This window comes from Erpetoichthys calabaricus, chromosome 16 (genome assembly GCF_900747795.2).
Source record: "Erpetoichthys calabaricus chromosome 16, fErpCal1.3, whole genome shotgun sequence".
Lineage (NCBI taxonomy): Eukaryota > Metazoa > Chordata > Cladistia > Polypteriformes > Polypteridae > Erpetoichthys > Erpetoichthys calabaricus.
The window spans coordinates 96,387,774-96,406,377 of record NC_041409.2 but is presented as its reverse complement, the minus strand read 5'-3'; positions in this window follow the sequence as shown (position 1 = coordinate 96,406,377).

The window sequence follows — 18,604 nt, the reverse complement described above, 5'->3', positions numbered from 1 at the left end:
GGAGAACATGCAAACTCCACGCAGGGAGGACCCGGGAAGCGAACCCGGGTCCCCAGATCTCCCAACTGCGAGGCAGCAGCGCTACCCACTGCGCCACCGTGCCACCCTGTACCTCCTAAATAAATAAATGCATAACTCTACTATATAATAAAGCACTAAGGTATGTGTGTCCAGTTCCTCTGAGCAATCTGATTGCGTCACCAAAGCCAAACTGGCCAATCAGAAGTTGAAGTGTGACTGTGAGATGCACCAGGAGGAGTGAAGGCACATGAGCCTCACAGAGAGTTATCTTCAAAGATGGCAAGTATAAAAGTGGACAGGAGGTGAGAATGGCACCTTGACTATAATGACAGAGTCTGAGAATTGGGCTTTACAGGAATACGCATGAGAGAAGGAGCGCTGGTAAAGAGACATTCACACACAAGTGAATACAGAGGTAACGCGCTGAAGGTACACGTAGAAAAAGACTAACAACAGTGACTTAAAATTAAGAAGACTAAAAAGAAAAGAAAAGTTCTGACTAGGCAGTCACACTGAGGTGCTATACAGGCATATTGCTGTTGGTATATAGGTCCCCCAGTCGCATTTCTTGACACACTTCTGCTGAAGTGGCTGAAAGTCCTCAGTGTTGGTTTGTCACAGAGGATGTGTAGCATTTGTTCATAATGGAACTCAGTTTTGCTTCAATTTTCGTCTTCACTTCTACCTCCAGGGGGTCCCGAGTACATCCCATTAATGAGCCTGCCTTTTTAATTAGCCTTTTGATTCGGTGGGCCTCTCTTTAAAGTGATGTTACCAGCCACACCACACCACAATGTAGAAAAATTGCACTGACCATCACAGAGTTGTAGAAGAGTTGTCACTCCCCACATTAAAGGAATGCGGTCTCCTAAGGATGAAGATCCTGCTCTGCCCTTTATTTTTTTTTTGTTACGAGACCAGTCCAACCTGTCATTAATGTGGACCCTTATGTGTAGGCGTTGAACCCCCCCACCCCCCTTCACCCCCACCCCCATTCACTTCTTGAATAGTGACTGGACATAGAGGCTCTTTGGCGTGGCAAAAGTGAATAATCAGTTCCTTGGTTTTGCTGAAGTTAAGCAATGCAGACAATTCATTCTGCACCAAGAAACAAAGATCTCTACCCCACTTATCTCTTCTGTCTCATCCCCCCTTATCAATCCACCTCATAAGTGCAGAATCATCTGAAAGGTAAAGTAATTCAGAAAGAACAGTGTTGTTTTATTTGATCATTAATTTTGCCTTAGAGGGTCTCAGTATTTTCTTAAAGAGTATAAGAATGTTTATTTCACCTCTTTCTGTCCTGGTGTGTCCATAAGTGTCAGGATTAGAGACACGAACATTGCCATTCTGTTGCTAGTTCTTGAGTTCTGAGCCCGTCTGGTTTTAAATCAGAAGCTATTAAGTACCACAACGCCCTATTGGCTGTAGGATTTGGACAGAGAATCTATAAATGTGCTTGCTTTACCCCTCTCTCTCTATATCTATCTATCTATCTCTTTCTTACACCATCACCACCACCACACACCGTGGTCTGAAAAGAAGATCAACACGGCAGCCATACGGAGTCAGGCCAATGGCCTGTTCTTAAGAAAGCTGACTAAAAATGATGACTTTGTAGTGGAGCCACATAGGTATTATTGTTTATTGTGTTTGCACCCAGTCACGTCTTGTCTCAGCACCCCGTTTAAACTAATGTGAGTCTGTTTAAACATCGTCCCCGTAAGAAGTAACGGGGAAGGGTGTTGTGGGGAGGCAGCGACCCCCTGAACACGTCAGGACCGGGATTTTACCAATTACATCCGGGTTATCATTATTTAAACCATCAGGAGGGAAAGAAGAGGAGGAAGGAGAAAGACGGAGATTTCATTACCGACAATAGATCATCATCATTTTCTGTCATTATTCACATTGCGCCTTGTTCCCAGTTTGCTTCTTATTCCGCCGGATTCACGACAGCTCAATCATTGCCAGAAACCCCGGGGTTGGACATTATTATCCACCATACACCGAGGAAGCATGGTGAGATTGTTCCATTTTTATTTGGGAGATTCAAACGCAACCATTTTTTTCTGATCAGTCATCCGTATTCTGGACAGTGATTTATCCATCCATCCATTATCCAACCCGCTATATCCTAACTACAGGGTCACGGGGGTCTGTTGGAGCCAATCCCAGCCAACACAGGGCATAAGGTAGGAGGACAGTGATTTAACCGGACTCAATTTCACATTCATTGGCATTTCAGTATTCATCCATTGTTATTATTTGTGTTTTGCGTTTGTTATATGTTGCAGGGGCAAGGGAGGTTTTGTTATTGTATATGTGGTGTTTTCACTTTGCTGCTTTGGTGGAGGGATATACATATACAGATATATTCTACATTGGGGATTTGTATTGAGTTTTATTTAATATATTCATACACTTATTTTACATATCTGCTTTTGTTTGCTTGTGTTTAACCGTCGATTGAGAGGAAAATTATTATTTGTCAGACGTACGGCTTTGTATAAGTAGGTTCAACTCAGTAATTCATTCAGGCCACAGGTCCTGGTAGTGTGGGTGCCGAATGGGTAAGGGGTCGGCCGTTAAAACTTAACTAAAGACAATTAAAGTAACTGCAAGTCTGTGTGCCGCTTGAAACTACATTTGTCAGGTTGTATGGTTGCCAGTGTTCACTTGTACTTTGCTTATTGTTATTTATGAATATTATCAAGAATATATTATTTAAAGTGTAACTTAACTCTTGCTTGTCTTTTACTCTATGTAATTTCCTGAGGTTATAGGTCTAGAAGGGAAGGTGGGGAGACGTTATAAAGTACAATACCTTATAAACAGTGCTAAGTCTATGAGATTTGAGGCATTCTGACAAAGGCTACACATTAAAGAATACTAAAGGGGAAAGTAGAGTAATCTAGAGTTCTAGCATGACAAAACATTTACTTTAGGTTTTGTTAATTCATTTAGGATGTTTTCATCACCATTTTGGTTATTTTCACCACGCCATCTTTGTTCACCTTGATGTGAGGAGTCCATACCATATTATTACTGGTGTGTCTTAAGAGATTGTAAAATGTCTTCAATGGAAGTTCATCTTATCCAAGTTTACGGATTCCAAAACCATTTTGTGTTGATTGTTTGAGTTCTTTAAAAACATTTTTTAAAAAAAGCTTTTTTTCTGATTTCTACCTGTGCTTGATTTTTTTTTTTTGACTTTCAGTTTGGCTTTGGTAATGATGTGGCAGACTTTTTTTCCAGTTCATTCAGCTTCTCTTTTCCTGGCTACTATTATAATCCTCTTGCTAGTTTTCACTAGCATAACAAATATTATTTTGTGTGCACAGAGAGTCTTATTTTATTATTTTTACTCCTACCTGAAGATTTAATGTTCATTAAGTTTTGGGGTGAAGGTGTTTTTGTCCATAAAAAAGCCCATTTGTCATGTTCTGTTTACTTTTTGTTTAATAAACCTTCTTCTATCAGGGTAAACTGAATGGAAAGCACTTAAGCTAACACACTGGGATGTGTAATGACAGTAAAATGACAGATTACTGTTTAGGAATACACTCCTTAAAAGCAAAATGAAGCCTGCGCCACTTCTATTGTCACCTTTCCTCCATAATAATTTTATACGAATTATGCCTACTGAATTTACACCACCATTTAACTGCTCCCAGATCTCTTCACCCTCAAAATATCTTCTAATGCTGACCCAAAGTTGTTCATTTCGCCTCTTTTGGACATCCGTTTTTACCATCTTTATCATAGTACCGATTATCTTAAGTTGTAGTAGAGATGACATTTAGGCTATTTTTTTATATGTTGCAAACAAATTTTAAATATAGAAGAAACTCCATTAAAGTCAGTGGAGGGTTAAAAGTGATGCAAAAGGACATGTCAGTGTTTTAAACATTTTTTTTGTTTTTTTTTTGTACAGTTAGGGCACTGTACTGAAATCCTTCAAATATCTAAGCTGAAAAGATAACATTTTGGATGTTTTTTTTTTCTTGAATTGTGAACAAACAAAACCACCCTAAATGCCATGACAAGTCCATCAAAGTATATGATGGGTCACAACTGACCCGCTAGATATGGCAAGGTAAACTTTTTTTTTTTTTTTTTTTTTTTACAGTTTATATGGGCAAAATGTAGAAAACATCACAAGGTTTTATTCTGAACAAACTCCATTTATTATGGTTTCTTCTTCTTCTTCTTCTGGCTGCTCCCATTAGGGGTTGATACAGCGGATCATCTTGTTCCATATCTTCAATTCCTCTACATGTTGCTCTGTCATGCATTTAGTATGGTTTACTGATTTTAAGTAGAAAATGGAAATCTGCTTTGTTGTCTGCATGTTGATCTGGCAAAATTTACACCAGACGCCCTCCCTGACGTAACCCTCTCCATTTATCCAGGTTGGGACCGGCACAAAGAAACACACTTGTTTGTCCTGAGAGGAGTGCGTTACAGTAATCTAGTCGACTGAAGACAAAAGCGTGAACTAATTTCTCCGCATCTTTCAATGATATAAGAGGTCTAACTTTTGTTATATTTCTTAAGTGAAAAAATGCTGTCCTAGTGATCTGATTAATATGTGATTTAAAATTCAGGTCACAGTCAACTTTGTCAGTATTCACTTTGTGTAACAACAACAACATTTCTTTCTATAGAACATTTTCATACAAATGTAGCTCAAAGTGTTTTACAAGATGAAGAAAGAGGGGAAAAAAAGAAAATATTAAAAGTAGTGACCAGTTAAACATCAACACACAGGTTCTAAGGTGTTTATAAACCAAAACCATACGTAGTACATACTGAGCCATGACCGTGTCCTCCTCTCCGCCCTGAAGTTATGTTCCTACCATTACAAATCCCTTTCTCAGTTTTTAGGATTCTGCTTTGGCTTGTGTACTTCTTGTTTAGTGCCCTGCATCATGGAACCACCCTTGCCCATCCAAAATCAAGTGGTCTTTCCATCTTCCCTTATTAAACGTAGTTTAGTTCACCAAATTTTTCTCCATTTTTGCTTCAGTTGTTGCTATTCACTACCCAACTTGTCATTCCTTTATTCACAATTATCCACTTAGAGTGGCTTACAAACGTCTGATGAATTATAAAAAAATAAAGCAGACAATTAAACCTGTGTTATAATGATTCTGGAATCTATTTCCCATTCATTAGCAATAATAGCTATAATATGCAATGTATATGTATTTCCACTTGAGGGCAGTGTTGCTCTAGCAATGCACACTGCTGTTTCAGGGAATCTTCAGCTCACAGCTTCAGGAGACGCCGGTCATTTGTGTGGACTCCTCTCAGTCACCTTTTGTCTGCATGGTTTTTTTTCTGTGCACTTTAATTTCAAAATACATTTAAGTTTAACTGAATTGTACAGATACGGCTTCTGGCTTCCTGGGAACTGAAGTGGAACAAGTGGGTTCAATAAATATTTATGGGTAGGGAAAGAAGACAGAGTAACAGTTTTGCAAATAGAAAAATTTGCTATTAATTAGTGTATTTATTAATCTATTAAGTGCATATATAGTCCAATGACACAAGTTAAAAGGATTTCTCAACTTAGACTATGCTGATTGCCAGAATTTGCAGTGCCTATAAAAATTCACCCTCTTGGAAGTTTTCCCCTTTTATTGTTCAGCATTGAGTCCTAGAAGATTTAATTTGGTGTTTTTGACACTTCAACTGAAAAGAACCCTTTAATGTCAAAATGAAAAAAGATCTCTGCAAAGTGGTCCAAATTAATGACAAATGATTTTTAGCTCTTTCCTGTTGTGCGAGATGAAAGCCTAAACCATCCTGGTGCTCCTGTTTATTTCCTTTTTTAAATATTTGAGATATCCTGAATTTTAGTAATTTAAGTAGAACTGTCCAAATGAATACTAAAAACATGAAAAAAAAAAAAAAAAAAAGGGGAAAAAGACCCCAAAGAAAGAAAAAGATTTCAAGTATCCGTCAAAGTCTACTATATCTGCGGTCAAGCTCACAGAGAGACAGCTGCAGATGGAGGCTGAGGAGTCAGATGACAGGCGCCAATCAGCCAGGACCTGCCAGTGAAGCATTCATTTTCCTCCCAGTATTATGGGATTGAGGCTGGAAGTGAAAACAAATCACTTTCTGAAAAGCAAACCCAAACCGGGGTAGAATGTTGTCCCCACCAGTCACCTTTACAAACATCCCCTGTGCTTCCACCACTTTCACGACATCTGGCTATGTAACGCCATCGGAACACAGCATGGAAGAAAACACAGATGAGGCTATAGTGCTGAAGTCACTGATTATCAAAGTCTGGGTAGATATACAAAGTTGAATAGACAGGACAACAGAACTGTGGATCTGGAGGTTCATTCAAGCAATAACTTTGATGTTAAGTTGAAAAAAGATTTAGGAAAAATGGACAAACTATTAAAACTCCTGGGACAGAGAATATAAATTGAGATTGGAGACTTTATTGGTTGTGCTTACAATTGTTCAGATTAAACTTCCATCCATCCATCCATTTTCCAACCCGCTGAATCTGAACACAGGGTCACGGGGGTCTGCCGGAGCCAATCCCAGCCAACACAGGGCACAAGGCAGGAAACAATCCTGGGCAGGGTGCCAACCCACCGCAGCAGATTAAACTTAATTCTTAAATTAGTGTGCCAGAGCTTAACCCAGATGGGTTTTCCCCTCCACTAATCCAAACCGGGGGAGAACCTTGTCCCCTCCAGTAACCATTACAAACACCCCCTGTACAGGGTACTTCTACCACCTTCACGCCATCTGGCTATGTAACACCATCAGAGCTCAGCACAGAAGACACAGATGAGGCTATGGAGCTGAAGTTACTGATTATCAAAGTCTGGGTGGATCTACAAAGTTGAATACAGTAGAACAGAAGAACTGTGGACCTGGAGGTTCATTCAAGCCATAACTTTGATGTTAAGTTGAAGAAAGATCTAGGAAAAATGAATGAACCCAGAGGAAAAAAAAAATTAACAGATTTGAGGATAACTTAATGGCAAATGCAATGTTCAGCCAATCATCATCAATAGGACCACCTGATTACTATGGGATATTTCGTACACTGCTTGACATCTGATATTTTAAGTATATTAAAGAAAATCATTGGCTGTATGTTGTATTGCTGGGATGACCAGCTGGGCAGTAAGCGACCCACCACGCTGTGGGTTCCATTTGCTCTAGTCTCCTTCATTTGCACTCCCAGGCATATTAGCTCCATTGGTATTGTAATCACTCATCATCCCAACCCTGAAGTATAGAAACCCAGTGCTATGTTTTCTTTTTCTAGTGCCACATTTGTAATGATATATGCAATATTAATGTACTTGAAATCGTAAACCTCATACTGATTTCATGAAAACCCACCACTAACTGATAAATGTGAGACATGTGTGAAGGAAAGGGCCAAGTGTTATGCCTCGGGGTAGTGATGGCTGCTATGTTTTCATCCAAATACAAAAAAAAATTAAACAGTCGTGTGAAAAGGTAAGTACACCCCATGGAAACGGTTGATTTCATCAATATATTTCATGTGTCAACATTACATCTTCATGCAAACAGAGCCTACAGATAAAGGTGATACACTTGAATAAAAACCAAGAGAAATGGCCTTTTCAATTTTTTACTCAACAAAATTATCAATAGATGTGAAGGCCTACTGCGGTGGGCTGGCGCCCTGCCCAGGGTTTGTTTCCTCCCTTGTGCCCTTTGTTGGCTGGGATTGTCTCCAGCAGACCCCCGTGACCCTGCAGTTAAGATATAGCAGGTTGGATAATGGATGGATGTAAAGGTCTACTGGTGAAAAAGTAAGTCCCCTTTGACCTCAGAAGCTGGTGCTGCCCCCTTTAGCAGAAGTATTTTTGCATAACTGCCTACCAATCCCCTCACAACATTTCAAAGGGATTCAAATCAGGGCTTTGACTAGGCCAGCCCATAACCCTCCATTTCTTCTTTTTCAGCCTTTTCCTTGGTGGTTTTACTACTATGCTTTGAATGATTATCTTTTTTTTTTCTTTGTTTATATTCTCGAATAAAAGCACACTTGTGTTTTGTTACACCTTTTGTGAAAATGTTTGATATTTGGAATTCAGTCTGTACACTTTATATACACTTCACGTCAGCATTTTGTCATTAATACGGTAAGATGAAAAATTCTGTTTTACTTATGTGTTTAACATTTCTTGCTTCACTTTTCCTGTCATCCTACATTTACCCAGATCACTGCAGACACGGAACACACATGAAATGTTTGTATTCATAACAATATATTATTCAATCTATACAATTTCAAACACCTCACTGCCAGATAAAGCGACTTCAGAATCGGAGTTGACATTCAGCTGCCTCCCGGGTGGGGACAAGTGAGCAGTCTGCCTGCTGCCAGTGCTGATCGACACATTTGCACGACAAAGACACTGATGACGAGAGGTGTGAAGGAATTTAAGGACACCCGGGATTGACTTTTTTCGTAGGCTTCAGGGATTCTAGTGCTAAAAGCTCCTTTCAAGGTACACAAGGCCACTGTGCAACAATACACATAAAATCAAACAATCCAAAGTACAAATTAAGTTAAAAACAACAACCTTTCTAATATTGCCTTTTAAGTCTAGATTTAAAAACAGAAAAATGGAGGTACATGCATGGAGCTCCAAGGCAGGGCATTCCATAGCCGTGGCCCCGACACACTAAAAGCACTGTCGCCCATTGTGCTTAATCTGCACAATGGAATGGTTAATAGCAAGGAGTCAGAAGGACAAAGTGAACGTGATGGAGTATATGGACAAATTAAAGACAAGTAAGGTTGGGGCTAGACCATGAAGAGTCTTAAAAACTAATAGGTCCATTTCCAGTTCAACTTCAGCTTTCAGACAGATGGCCCCACGTTCTCTTCAAGCACACTTTGACGTGACGCAGAATTCATAATTGACTTGATGACTGGAACCTGCCCTTTCTCCGAGACAGCAAGCAACGCCAAATCAGAACATTTCCTCCACCATGGGATCCTTAGCTGAAATGTTGTCTTCAGTTTCTGCTACACATATCTACTGTTACTGTGATCCATCTTCACCAGAAAACATTGTTCCAGAAAGTTTGGTATTTGCCGAGATGTTCAATGGCAAACTGTGTTCTTGCTGTAATGTTCATGTTGGACAGCAAAGGCTTTTTCATGGCACACCTCATATGCTTGTCAAATTAATGCACTATTTCTAATTGTAGATGCATTAACTTTGACACCTGCTGTTACAAATGTTCCCTGCTGATCCAAAAATAAATTTATGGAACCTTGGAGACTTAGTATTGAATGGCCAGCTCTTGGGATGAATATGCATGGACAGCCAGTTCTGGTCAAATTAGCAGATGTTTGAAATCTGCATCACTTATAGATGATTTTCCTACCAGTGGAATGATGGATTAAAAATATATATTTTTAAAACCCTTTCCAGACTTCCGGGCATCCACAACCTTCTTTCTGAGGGTCTTAGAGAGTGTTTTTGATCTTGGCATCAATAGCAAAGGCAACACCAGACACTCGATATCTGCAGTTTAAAACAAGACAGTCAGGTCCACCTGCAGTCTCCCTAAGGAGGTTCTAATCCTTGGCACCTCATCTGGAACACCCGATTGCAATCTGGTGGGAAATGGAGGTGGACTTACTTTTTTCATGTGACAAATCTGCATTTTTTAATTTAATTTAGATTATGAGAACGAACACATTTTTTCAAGTATATCACCTTTATCTGTAGCCACTGTTTGTATGAAGATCAAATGTTTGCAAGTTCAAATATGTTGAAAAAAGTTCCATTGGGTGTACTTACTTTTTCACATTTTTGTAGCTTGATTCATACATAATTACGTACAAAATCTGTTGAACAGAAAAATGATTGGGTTTTACGTGCTTGTTTGTATCTGTGGATTGTCATAAGCTGACACCACTGTAACCCAAAATCTGTCTGTCTGTACTCCTACTAGTCTGGGGTGGATCTATCATAAGGACGTGCTGGGTGCACCCCAATGGTCCCATGATGGGTAAGTGGCCTATCCACCACAACCCCCTGAGGTCTAGTTTCCACACTTTGATTTCAAAGGGGGCCCACTAGTCCAGCTCATCTTGATGAACCAAAAATCATAAGAAAGGACAAGCCCCTGAGGGGCCAAGTTTATAAAACGGTTGAGTGTCAGACTGCAGTCATCAAGAGAACAATTTGCTCAATGGAAACCTGAATATTTCAGCAAGAGTGGGAATTATCACACTGCATTAAATGGCCAGGTGTAACACATGCTGCATTGTTTAAATTATGATCAACTCTTTATTAAGGAGCTCTGTTCATCATGTTGCCCAAGGGCCTATGGGGGTCTTCATCTGGCCTTGGTATAAGTAGTAATAACACTATTATTACATGAACGGAGTTTGAAAAAAATTCTCACACGTCTAACCCACATGCAATACGCCACCATTATTTGGTGCCACGATAGACAAAAATACACAAGACGACATGATGTCATGCTATTTAAATGATTCAATTGAGACTGGGTGACTTTATGCACAAACTTCATTCTGATGTTGCAGTCCACACTGTTGCTGATCAAGTGGAAGATATTGAAAAAAAGATTTCAGTTTAAAGTTAACAGCTGTTTAAAGGGTAGACTAAAAAGTGACAGTGTCTGGCTTCTGAAAGTGACACTTGGCTTAGGACAGGATGTGGTTTCTTCAAGTTGGATATTTCTCTGGTTTTAAATTTCACTTCTCTTTCACACAATGCATGATGAAGACACTACAACATGACTATGGCCTTTGAGCATCACTTTGTTCTTTTTTTTTTTATTCTGAGCTTTACCTTTTTGAAGAAAGTGAGGTGGGCACCAAAGAATTAAATGATTAATGAGTCACAGATTCAAAATCTGGACAGCTGGTGCCCAGTCCAGGGCTGGGGTCTAACTTGACCCTTTATTGCTAGGACAGGTAATGGCTTTCCATGGCCATGTGTCCTGGAGTAGAAAATCTACATTAGAACACTCTAGACGAGAACAGGCCATTCAGCACAACAAAGTTAGCCAGTCCCATTCACTTATTTCTTCCAAAAAACATCAAGTCGAGTTTTGAAAGTCCATAAAGTCTTACTGTCTACCACACTACTTGGTTGCTTAATCCACGTGTCTATGGTACTCTGTGTAAAGAAAAACTTCCTAATGTTTGTCCGAAATTTACCCTTAAGTTTCCAACTGTGTCCCTGTGGTTTTTCATCAACTAATTCTCAATCTACTGGACTAATTCCCTTCATAATTTTAAGCACTTCAATCATGATACCTCTTAATCTTCTTTTGCTTAAAGGCTCAGCTCTTTTAATCTTTCCTCGTAACTCATCTCCTGTAGCCCTGAATCAGCCTAGTCGCTCTTCTTTGGACCTTCTCTTGTGCTGTTATGTCCATTTTGTAGCCTGGAGACCAAAATTGCACCCAGGACTTCACATGAGGCCTCTCCAGTGTGTTATAAAGCTTGAGCAGAACCTCCTGTGACTTGTACTGCACACGACAAGGCGCTATATAACCTGACACTGTTTGCCTTCTTAATGGATTCTGAACACTGTCGGGAAGTCCACTAGGACTCCTAAATCCTTCTCATAACGTGTACTCTTGATTTTCCGACCGCCCATTGTGTATTCAGACCTAACATTTTTACTTCCCATGTGTAATTCTTTACATTTACTGACATTAAATTTCATCTGCCACAAATCTGCCCAAGCCTTTCTGCTGTCCAAGTCCTTCTGTAACAATTTAATGGATTCCAAATTATCTGCCAATCCACCTATCTTGGTATCATTTGCAAACTTAACCAGCTTGTTACTTATATTCCTATCTAAATCATTTATAGATATTAAAAATAGCAGCAGCCCTAGCACTGACCCCTGCTGGTCACCACTCTTAACATTGGCCAGTTCTGATGAGGTTCCTCACACCGTCACCCTCTGCTTCCTGTGTCTGAGCCAATTCTGCACCCATCTAAAAACATCACCCTGAACTCCCACTTCCAACTGCAGAATACTTCTATTAAGTTTTTAATTATTTTGCTCAAAGGAAACAGAAGGAATTGTATTTAAAGGACTTTAATTAGAGGCATTGCAAACATCCTTACTCATACATTCTTCCAGTGTTGTACTAGGAAATTATAACCCTTAGCACATCTGGTGTTAACTGGTTCACAACTTAATGGTGGAGAGAAAAAGTGGTAAGTCCACACCACAGAGCCCTAGGACCACTTTCAATTAGTTTATAACTGATGGATGACATGGGACTAGAAGTTACAGAAATTAGTTTAAAAGGTAGAGAAAGAACTACTTCAGATAACTTCAAACTAGAATGTGGTATTAGACAAGGATGCCCCTCATCACCACTGCTTTTTGCAATCGCCATAGAGCTTGTCGAAATGCTTTTGAGATAAAGGGGGATTTTCAGAGGAGGACTTGAACGGAAAATTTCACTACAGTTTATGCAGATATGGTCCTGTATGTATCAGATCCACAAAATACTGTGCCTGCAGTCCTAACAGCACTAACAGAATTTCAAAAGATTTCCGGTCTCAGAATTAATTTGAATAAAAGTGTGCTCTTTCCAGTGAGCTCTCCAGCACGCAATATTAGATTGGATACCTTCCCTTTAATCATGGCAGATCAGTTTAAATACCGAGGGGTAAACATCACAAGTAAACATAAAGCTCTTTATCAACAAAATTTTGCTGTCTGCTTGGAAAAACTGAAGCAAGACTTGTATAGATTTTCTACCTTTCATCTCACTTTAGCTGAGAGACTAACATTGTCAAGATGAATATCCTTCCTAAGCTTCTTTCTATTTCAAAGCATTCCAATATACATCAACAAATCATTTTTTAAGAAGTTAGATTCAATCGTAACTTCATTTATTTGGAATTCAAAACAAACGTATGCAGCTTTCAATGTCTGGAAAACATTCGGGATTAAATCACTTAGAGATCTGTACGTAGACAACGTCTTCACATCCTACAAACAATTACACTCCAAATTTAACCTTCCAGCAAAACATTTCTTTCACTACCTTCAAACCAGAAACTTTGTTAAACAACCTGCCCGACTTTCCTCACCTTCCACCTACTTCTACTCCGGAAAAAATATTGACCAGTCTTGAGGAACTCTGACAGCATTCCTCTAACATATAAAAACATTTTAAAGTCCCTCCCATTCAAAGATACCAGAGGACATTGGGAAAAAGATCTCTCACTCAACATTTCGGAAAAGGAATGGAAGGCAGCAATGCACAGAATTCACTCGAGCTCCATATGTGCAAAGCATACAATTATTCAACTTAAAAATCATCTTTCGAGTACATCTGTCTCATTTAAAATTGTCCAAAAAGGTTTCCAGGGCAAGATCCAACCTGCGCACGTTGCAATCAAGCTCTAGCCTCATTGGTCCACATGTTCTGGGCCTGCACCAAATTAACATCATTCTGGACCAAAAAATTTTGAAATGCCTTTCAGACAGCCTTGGTGTCTCAATCCCTCCTAATCCACTAACAGCTGTGTTTGGTGGGCTCACAGAGGGGCTTAAAGTGGAGAAGGACAAACAAACCGATTGCCTTTACTTCACTATTGGCACGTAGACTTATCTTGCTCATCTGGAAGAATCCTAACTCACCTCTTTTTAGTCAGTGGGTAACTGATGTTATATACTATTTGAAACTGGAAAAAATTAAATACTCACTTAGAGGATCTGTGCAAATTTTTTAAAACCTGGCAGGATATCTATATAAAATCCCTATGTGCGTCCAGGTGTCCGTGTGTGGGTGTCTTCTGGTGAAGTGCGCATGCAAGGGGCACGGTGCGACGCGCGATATTACTGTCAGAGAAAGTTAGAGGCGTTTTACGGAAATACAAACCAGTATTACTGCGAGAGGAAATTAAAAGTACACAATACAGTGATGCATATTACAGCCACATACAAGCCAGTATTACCGTCAGAGGAGATTAAAGGCATATTACCGACACGCATGCCTGTATTAATCGCCAGAGAAAAATAAAGGTATATTACGGACGTACAAGTCGGTATCCTTCAATAAGGGCGCACACAAAAAGGCGAGCCTCAAAAGGGCGACCTCAATTGGGCTCAGCGAATAAAGGCGCGCGTAAATAAAGATCTGCACCTGTTGCTCTTCACATATTCCAGAGCCATTTGAACTAAATTATCTACGAACGCCTTTATTCGCCGCGCTCAATTGAGGTCGCCCTTTTGAGGCTCGCCTTTTTGTGCACTCCCTTATTGAATAGAGCCGTACAAGACAGTATTACGGTCACAGAAAATTAAAGACACACAATACACGGCAGCAGCCCACGAAGAACGGTCAGCTCAGCAAGTAAACATCAACAAAAGAAAGGCTGAAAGAAAGAAAAATACGACCAACAAAAAGAATGAGGTCAAAGTCCCTTGCCATTTAATATAGACTGTTCCTACTAATGTTTATGCACTACTGTTCTAGCGCCCGTTATTGTAACAGGCTAAATGACTAGTAATTAATATTTTATCAAGCATTTAAATTGAGGAAGCAGATTCTCTTCCCCGTTTTATTTCTCTCTTTTCTACTATTAAAGTTTCACTGTGTTGGCGAGATAGAGATAGAGATAGAGATAGAGATAGAGATAGAGATAGAGATAGAGATAGAGATAGAGATAGAGATAGAGATAGAGATAGAGATAGAGATAGAGATAGAGATAGAGATAGAGATAGAGATAGAGATAGAGATAGAGATAGAGATAGAGATAGAGATAGAGATAGAGATAGAGATACTTTATTAATCCCAATGGGAAATTCACAAATTTTCATGGGTGGGGGTTTACTTGATTTGAATCTAGTTTTGTAAAAAATTTGACTTGTATGAAATGTTTGATTTTAATAAATTCAATAAAATGTTAAAATAAAAAAAGCTAGAGAAAGAAGTGTGGCGGTACTTTAAAGATCGAACACTCTGATCAGTCAAAATTACATCATCATATGATGGGTATTCTGTATAAAGTGTGATGCACTTTTAAGAGCTCCAGCACTTACCAGGCTGAAGGGAGTCAAATCTGCATTTTATGCCTTAACTCTTCAAGAGTTGAATATTTTTCCCAGACAAACGCAGTTTTATGAAAAGCACACAAAGCAATGGTTTTACACAGAAATCAACATCAAAACATCTGTTGCTGTGTGCTGTGGCCACCAGTTCGCTGTTTCTTTTGGCTCAGGGTGCTCATGGGTGGCACAACTGCTGGCAGGAATGTGCAGTAGGCTGGCTGCCAGGTTGTCTTCATGTGGTAGTGGTGGCAGCGGTGGTCACAGTACAACGCAATCTGGTTTGTCCCTCCTGTCATCGTAAGTGGCGGTCCACCATAGGCACGTCAGCTACACAAAAGCGCGTTCAGCACCACAAACTGGAGAGCGATACCTCATTTTCGTTTTCAATCTCGATCTCCAGATCACTTACATCAAAATCGGAGGCCGACAAGTCAGATTCTAATTCATAGATAATATGCAAAAGTATTTCGCCTGGGCTTTTGCTTCGATCTCTTGTCAGATGTCGATGCCATTTTGCCAGCTGTATGCACTTCACTACTCACGCGAGTGCAGGGAATCTCGGTCAATACAACCAAGCTAAATTCCTTTCTAGCAAAGCGAGTCAAACTAAAATAACAGCAGGTTTTGTCACCATTTACAGTTCATTATTGCCCTCAATCCCTCCTGTTGACAAAAGTTGACATCCACCCTGAAAGAGTTAATGTGACACAAATCTGATGTTTTCAGGGCTGTGTGGACACAGAAATCTGATCTTTTCAAATCAGATTTAAGTCACTTTCATATGTGATCCAGTATTAGATACATGTATGCATCCGATTCATGGCTATGAAGCGTGAATGAGAACGGTCAAATTGGAATTCATGTGGGTTTTTTTACGTATAGGAATTGGCTCAATAATGCCGTCATCAACCAGCTCCGGTACTGTGGCAAAACAAAGGAGAAGAGCTACAGCTGTGACAACAGACTTGGTGTAATCAGAATATAAGTTTAATGTCACTGTGCTCTGTGCAAATATTTCAAATCTGTTTTTCCCTTTTCTTTCTACATGCACAACTGAGCCCGATTTAATACAAAGGGGCTCAGCATTTAGAACTGCTAGGCCAAGCATCAGACAAGGTAGACAAAGACAAATGGGCAACGTGCACTATTTCTGTGTGACAGAATGTCAGTCAGTCATTGTCCAACCCGCTATATCCTAACACAGGGTCTGCTGGAGCCAATCCCAGCCAACACAGTGCACAAGGCAGGAACAAACACCGGGCAGGGCGCCAGCCCACCACAGGGCACACACACAGCACATATTAGGGACATGATATTGGATCTTCTCTTTGCCTTGTTTGGAATGGCACGATTTTACCCAAGAAAGAGCCTGCACATGGAGAAAGAGTATAAAGCCCTGGAACATTGCCCGGCACACCTTTGAAGCCAACGGACAAATGGGAGATAACGTCATCCGATCCTGAAAATCCTTCCAGCGTAGTGATGAAAATGGCAGACTCTACACAAAGGTCTTGTCATGGCTTCACATCTGTTATGCCACATAAATCGTCATTAAAGAAAGCTAAGTTACTTTCTCTTATGTGATTTCTTACTGCCGTATCACTAAGGGAGTGATATCGTCTCGTTATATCTATTTAGGTTGTTTACTTAAGATGCCACAATTACAAAAGAACTTATTCCAACCAGGGAGCTAGTGCCACCTGCTGGGTAGACATGGTCCCACCATTGCTGGCTCCTTTTTGTACCCACGCGTCTCTTGGTCAAGCAGTACCAATAATGGACGCAGAAAGCCGTGTAGCTTTTTTCACCCTCTTGACCCAATCACGTACAGCTGATGAACTGTTTCCCACCCGCCAAAGAAAAATGCAATGCATACACGAGCTACTAGTGCATCCATTTTTTTTTACTTTAATACTATGGGTCATCTGACAAAAATGACTTTTTTGTTTTGATGCGAAGGACTCATGCAAACATATCAATGTGCACATGCATACCATTTCTGAGGACAGATGCGTTCACATTACAGTCAGACACAACAGGTCTCGATGTGAACCATCGAGACAGAAAACCGATCTGAGCAAAATATCGTAATTGAGCAATGAGGCTCATAATGTGAATGTAGTGTTCCTCTTCTATTCTGCAACACTTTCTGCTGCAAATGTGTGCCTCTGGACATTGAGAGAAGGTGCTGGCGGCTGAGCTGTTACAGTATATTGCTGGATGATTTTGTATTTAAGTTACGTTTGCATCTAAAGATCTTGTTTAAAAGCTTTTTACAGTTTAGACACAGGGGATAGGTCTTTCATGGAGGGCAAAAGTTCAGTCTAACCACATTTCAACAAGCAGGCAAACCTGTTCTTCCATTTTTGTTATGTGCCCACTACATTAAACCCCTAAAAATTTTCACCCCAACACAGCGACTCCACTGTCCAAAATGGACGACAGTTTTGAAATGTGAAAAGGTGAGGCGATGCCTTTAATATGTACCACAACAACAAAAAAAAAAAAAAAATGCTCCCCGTTTGTGGTGCAGCTTGCCCACGCTGTTAAGTTACGCCTGGCTCACACAGGCTGCCACGTGTTGCCGACCGTGGGTTAGCGGCACCTGCACGGCAATACGGATTACAAATGGGGACACTGCAGTGTAGGTTTTGTGGGCTTAAGAAAAAAAACAAATCCCAGAAAACTGGGACAAAGGATTTTCACAGAAAAAGTCGGGACACTTGGATAATCTCAAATCCGGGACCGCCACGGAAAATTCAGGAACGTCTTGAGCATACATACCGTATTGCCATAAATTTCGGTAAAGAAATAAAAACCAATTTCTAAAAATAAATACAAACAAAATTAAAGAAATATAAGGAAGACAAAAGAAAAACAAAAAAATATATACCCATTATGCCCCAGTGTCCTATTTAGAGGACAGCTTCTGTCGTATTACTTAGTGATGTAAATAACTGGTTTATTTGTTAAAAATCAAATTTGGGACATAACTGGTTGTTGCTCACAAAGATAATCATAGAAGGCCACTTTCATTTTGCACACACAGTGTTGTTACACTTTGTCACACCTGCGCTGGTTGATTAGTTAGGTGCATTTTCCTAAGAAATTTCTTATTGTGCACTTTGACGTTCATAATACCGACACAGACACTCAGAGGCCCCATTATGTGCCAGATCTGTTGGTCTATGCCACCGAAAGGTCTTGTAGAAGAGGATTAAATAAATGGGATTTCCAAAAGTTTACAGAGGGCGAGTTAGGGGATGTCCAGCAAGAAGCGAAGATTAGTTTTGCGGTTTATGAGGGTTGAGGCACAGATGGCCTACAGATCTAAACAGAGTGTGCTGGTGGGGTGTTCTGAGGATGCAGAGATATTCTTCAGCATAGCTTTCCACGAGATGGGGAAAATAAGGGGAGAGGTCTGGCAGATGCCTTACGCAGACTTGTGCATGTAGGGATGCCACTGGCTTAAAGTTCAAGCAGGA